The sequence below is a fragment of the Dermacentor albipictus genome, unplaced genomic scaffold (assembly GCF_038994185.2).
Source record: "Dermacentor albipictus isolate Rhodes 1998 colony unplaced genomic scaffold, USDA_Dalb.pri_finalv2 scaffold_14, whole genome shotgun sequence".
In the NCBI taxonomy this organism is placed as follows: Eukaryota; Metazoa; Arthropoda; class Arachnida; order Ixodida; family Ixodidae; genus Dermacentor; species Dermacentor albipictus.
The window spans coordinates 3791715-3797714 of record NW_027225568.1 but is presented as its reverse complement, the minus strand read 5'-3'; positions in this window follow the sequence as shown (position 1 = coordinate 3797714).

Here is a 6000-nt window from a genome sequence, read left to right as displayed (position 1 = left end):
GTTCAAGAAGAGGCCTTCTCCTCAGTGGTCATCGACTGTGATTCTAAAATCCTTAGCTGCGCTACCGTCCGCACTTCAAATTCCAGCGTTGCAGAGCAAGTAGCTATTGCTCTTGCATTGACGGACAGTGTACATGACACGATTTTTTCGGATTCCAAGGCCGCTGTCAGGGCCTTTCAGATGGGAATGGTGGCTCCCCAGGCCCTACGTATCATCCGAAGTGCCAAAGACATGAAATATCACTCTTTGGCCTGGTTCCCTGCACACCTTGGAACCATTGAGGGTGCCTCGATCAACCCCAACGAGGAGGTGCACTAGGCTGGAGGAGGCGCACTCGGACGCGTTGCCCGGCTGCGCCGGGCAACGCGTCCTCTCCTGGGCGACCCGAGCCTCTCTGCTCGTACAACGAAATCTGCAAATACAATTATCTGTCAAGAAGAGTCCTACCTTCACCGCACTCCTCGCTGCGCAGGGCCCAGGCAGTCACTCTCAGACTTCTGCAAACAAGCACTTACCCGAGCCCCGCGGCGCTGCACACAATGTACCCCGAACGGTTCCCAAGCCCGGACTGCCCTCTTTGTGGTGATTATGCGGACTTCGAACATGTCCTCTGGGGCTGCGCCTCTGCCGGCCTCCTTTCACTCACGAGGAAATGATGAAGCTAATTAGGGCCCAGGATCCGACCTCTCAAATCCTGGCAGTCCAGAGGGCTCGCGACAGGGCCATCAGGTTCCACCTGATGGTCCCCGAGTGGGCCTAGCCAGGTGGCGTGGAGTTTACTTACGCCTATAGTGGACAAAATAAAGTTGTTTCACTAACTCACCACTTTCTCTATTCTCTACTTGATTATAACTTCTTTTAAAAGCTTCCCTTTAATTAGTCTGACAGCTCGCTCCCATACTAGTATAGTTATTCCAGTATCCCCTTTTGTTTTCCCTCCTCTTCTCCCTTCTTCGTCTCTTCAAACAAGGATTCTCTGAAGCTATCTCCTGCCGCCCGATTCGTGGCCGGTCCCACTTAGTGGGTACGAGTCACTAAAAATGATCATCATCATCACCACAAATACCCGCTCTTTTTTCGTCGCTCTTGTCTTTATCTCTTCGATTTTCTTTGGCAGAAATGTTTTCTTTCGCCCCAAATCGAGGGGCCTGTTTTGTTCATAAATGAATATTTTTGTCATTTCCAAAAGTACATTTTCTATTCCGCTTTCTTCCACTGTCCAAATGAGAGAAATCGACGCCAGCAGGTGTATGTGGCACTGGGCGCGAGCAGGGATGATGAAGTTTTCTCCACGTGCCTCGTCTTCCAATGCCCACATTAAAGATCGAGTAAGCCAGCCAAAAACTATTTGTCACATCAGCAGTCACGCCTGCGGGACGCTCCCACGAGTCTCTCCGCAAGAACACGTAGCTTTCGAACGAGAGCCCACGCAGAAACGCATCGCACTCGACGTGCTCTAGCCATTGCTGCTGCCACTTAGGACAACGTCCGGTGATCCTGCGCACATCTACCTGACTCTTCTTCGCCTCGCAACGCATCCAGAGCGCCAACCAATGCCACGTCAATGGACACGTGAGCTTCGGCGGCGACGTGTCCGACTACCGAGGCAAGCAATTCCGCTGACACGTGTCGGCCGGGCCAGCGCCTACCAAGTTCGCTGCAGGCAGCGGGGCACCCTCACACCAGCCGACCTCCGCCACTGCGACATCGCCCTCAGCCGTCCCCAACATAGCGCGGTTGCCGAGATCCGGTCTTCTGACTAACACGGCGCAGTGGGACATCATTCGTACCGGCTTCGCTGGGAGCAACGAAGACGCGACGCTTCATCTGGAGGGCTTGTAGGCAACCTCTTGTCAAACCCCAGGTGCAGCTGGGCCTGTGACTCCACTGGCGCTGAAACCGCCTCTGGCTCGGACCATGGCAAGGCGTCTTCTGCGACGCCTGATGCCAGGCCCCCTTCAACAAAGCGGCTGGCGTCTGCCTCAGGAGCACGCGGAATGTTTCCAATGCTGGCGCACGTCCAGCGCCTTCTCCGGTTATCCTGGAGGGAACTTTGAACAAAACGCAAACGCACCCTCACGACGGTTTGCTCCGGCTGTCACCCATCACGCAGCCACGCAAGCGGCTTCAAGGCGAGAGGGACGTTGGGAATTCTGGCTGAAGCTTCGCCCTGTTGGCAGCCGTCGCGGTGCCCATCACCTCCACCTCCTGCGATCAGCTGCACGAAGGTGCCTTTGGGGACAACCAGCCGGATGGGCGATGGTTCTGCTTTCTGGTAAGCCGCATGGTGCTGTAAAAGGCACCGGCTGGAGCGCTATCAAGTTCGCTGCAGGCGGCGGAGGAACCTCACTCCCACCGACCTCCGCCACTGCGACATCGCCCTCAGCCGTCCCCAACATAGCGTGTTTGCCGAGAGCCACGCTTCTGACAACCACGGTCACCATCCAGCTCGAGAACACGGCTGCCCAATCCACCCTTCTGGACTCGTCATCCAGCACCATCCGCGGAGCAGCAGACGCCGCTGGTCCTCGGCCACCTGCTACCCTTGACGCAATGGCCACCTTCGTGTCTTTCGTCGGGGAGAAGCAGGCTCGGTGAGCCGTCGCGAGGGCTGCTACTCGCGCGTAACACCAGGCGGAAAAGCAAGAACAGCACGGCTACAACACCTAGGTCGAAAGTGCTGCCGGAATGTAAGCTCGAAGGAATACATTACATATTCCTTCTGGCTTCGGCCTGGCTCAGTGCTGCTGCACTGATTTGTGATGAGAAAATTTTCAAGGCTGCCTTACTCCCAGACATGGCATGGCACTCGGCACTCATGTACAAGACACCGCCGCTGCTCACGCCGCCTTCTTGTTGGACTTCGTGGTCTCCGAGCTAACAGCGACGCCAGCTAGACCTGCTATCCTGGCCGATTGCGGATGCCGTTCTGTCCGTTTAATGCCGTTCATATTCGGATGCCGTTCCTATTCGTTTAATGCTAGGTCTTTGTCAGCTGGTACCCACACTTAACGAACGAGACGTAATTGTCTTGAGAAGATAATAGAAAGTTTTTAAAGAATCTGACAATTTCTTTGTGCTTAGTGAAGAAAAGACAGACAGGCAATCAGTTAAAATTATGAATGAAGACAGAGACGGTGCTAATTTGCGTAAAGCTAAGACAATTGCCAATAATTCCGCTTCAATAAAAGGCGTGAAGTCAGGTAGGCAAATAGGAAAAGACCAATTTAGATGTGGTGATAAAATGCCCAGCCCTGCCTTTATTTCACCGATGGAAGCATCAGTTGCTATAATGGTTTTGTGTCCAGGTGTGCAAGGTGGTCTTCCGGAATACTATTAAGATATTGATAGGGAAAATGTTTAGCATAATTTGGATATATATCATCAAATTCAATTTTAGCTTCTCGAACCGAGGAATTTAGTAGGACCACGTCCGGGGAAGAGGGGGGCCGGGGGAGGAGGGCATAGGTGAATGTTTAATGGGCCCAAAAGTTTTTGAGCGAAAACAACTATAGGGCAACGTCACTGATTTCTTACCTGTCAGTGATTCCACTGACAGTTAAAAAAATGAGGCTTGTTCATTAAGGAAAACATATTTCAATCTCCTCTATAGTGATGCGTATATCTTTAGAAAAGTTTGTACTGATAGGATATGAAATCGCATGAGAAGGGAAGGCAGACGCATTTCTTCTTATAACATATCGTTAGCAACAAATTTAGGAAGCCCTAGACATAAACGTAACACCTCTCGTTCTAATAAAATCAGAGGTCATACTTTGTATGGAGGTCCTCCAGAAAACAAAACGCAGCCAAATTCCATTATCGGGCAAACATACCTGCAATAGCTTTAAACTGGAACATGCCGACGCAACTCTGATCGATTGCTGCTGAGTCTACGCAGCATTCCTACAGTGCGTGCTCTCTTTCAGGTAATATGCCCTATATACGAACTCCAATTAAGCTTTTCGGTGTACATTGCTCCCGAATATTTAAGTGAATTCACCTGTCGGATACTCTCTTGTCGATAAAGAATCGAAATTTGCTCAGGAGCGCTGCTTGAGGCTTCATTGCGCATTTCTTCTTCTACAACAGCTTCGGCGGCTGAGCATGGCCGCGCGCGTCCTACATTAGAGGCAATCTGCGCTGGGTTCGCAGGCTAGCCTTTCTGAGATAGCTGATGGCTTCGTGTGCGCTGTGTTTTGGCGCGCCTACTTCGCGCTGAAGAGAGAGACATACGAAGGGGCATTCGCTCGCCACTGCTTCCGCTCTTCATTGCGCTAGCGATCTGACGCCAATTGTTAGCAGTCATCGAGTGAGAAACAGTCGTGTTTGCCTTGGAGCGCATGACAGCGTGTTCGTTAATTTCGTTGGTAAACGAATGTTTAAAGCAGATTATGCAGCTGTTAAAACGGCTTCGTGTAGCTCTGTAAGAATCCGCTATCGTAATAATTTCTATGCCTGTCGGGCGTAACTGCGACTTTTCATTTCATATTTAATGCGAAATCACTTATTCTTTTGTTTTGAATTCTGCCTTTCGATTCTTCGCATATTCCGGGTAATCACTTTACCGCCATCTCGCTTGAGCTACACCGAAAGTCACTGCGAATTCTACAGCCAATGTAAAGTTCGACTGCTCTATACGTAAACTCGAAATTCAGTAATGTCAGGGAGCTTTGTAAGGAATAATGATTGGAATAATAATCAGCAACTGAATCTTTTTCCTTTCCTTTATGCTACTTTAATTAAATCTATAACCCGTCCCTCAATTTCTTTTTTGCCCATTCTGCTAGATTCGGCATGTGTCATTTTAAGATGTCATCATCATCGTCGTCGTGACGTCTGCCACCAATACCACTACCACCATCAGCATATGTTAGCGCCGATTATTCGGCCTGGCCCGCGCCAAAAGTTCTGCGACCTTATATTCGCACAAATAATGGCGTCTGTCTATTTCGTTGACTTTAAATTTGTAACCCCTTGGTTGTCCTAACCAGGGTGCCAGCAATGGGTCAGTTTGCTGCGCACCGTTACAAATGCACTCTAACACCTGGGAGGCAGTGCTGCATCATAGGGGTATTGTAAGAGCTGCGCTTACATTTATGTCTGTAAGTGGTGTGCTAATGCAGCATGCAGCGGGGCGTGAAACCGGCGCGGCCATGACTGCGTCGCTCACGAACTTCTTGTTCTTCGTGCAGGTGCTAATCGGACAATTTTCGTGGCAATGCCCCATCGTGACACAGATAGCCGGCATAAAGGAAGCTACGTCACCGGAAATCGATTCATGGTGCCGCTCTAGGCGCTGTGAAGGGATCGACGAAAGCAGCGGAGAGTTCACCGGCGAGGAATTCTGCACCGTCGCCTCTTTTGGTCGTTGCCCGCTGCCAGTTAGACAACCATGGTCCAACATCGAGGACGACTACTGCCTATATAAGCAGCTGTTCTTCAGTTCGCCTTCGGGGCGTGAAACCGGCGCGGCCATGACTGCGTCGCTCACGAACTTCTTGTTCTTCGTGCAGGTTAGTTACGATGATGTATGTTGCACTCATCCCAATCTTGCGCTGCCGGTTTCACCCCCTGTACTTTTTGCAAGTGTCAGTTCAAACTCGAATGTACAAAGAAAACTTTTCCGTAGGCGTCACCGTTTCTCTCTTTTACGGCGGTGCGCATTTTATCTTTTGTTATTGCTCTTATGCGGCGACGTTGAAAGAAACCCAGGTCCCGGAGACGACATTCTAAAGCAGCTTTTGAATGGACAGAAAGAGATAAAGAGTAAGCTAAACGCTATTGAACAATATCAAGCTGATAATAAAAAGGCAATGTGTGACCTTACCGCGCGCATGACTAAACTCGAATCGCAAATAACTAAGCTAGAGGAACTGCAGAATACTGTCAGGGAGTGCAAAGAAATTAGTGAACTGCAAGAAGCCAAGCTGGAATCCCTTGTTAACAAGGTAGACGATCTCGAGAACCGGAGCAGAAGGAACAACTTGCTTTTCTATG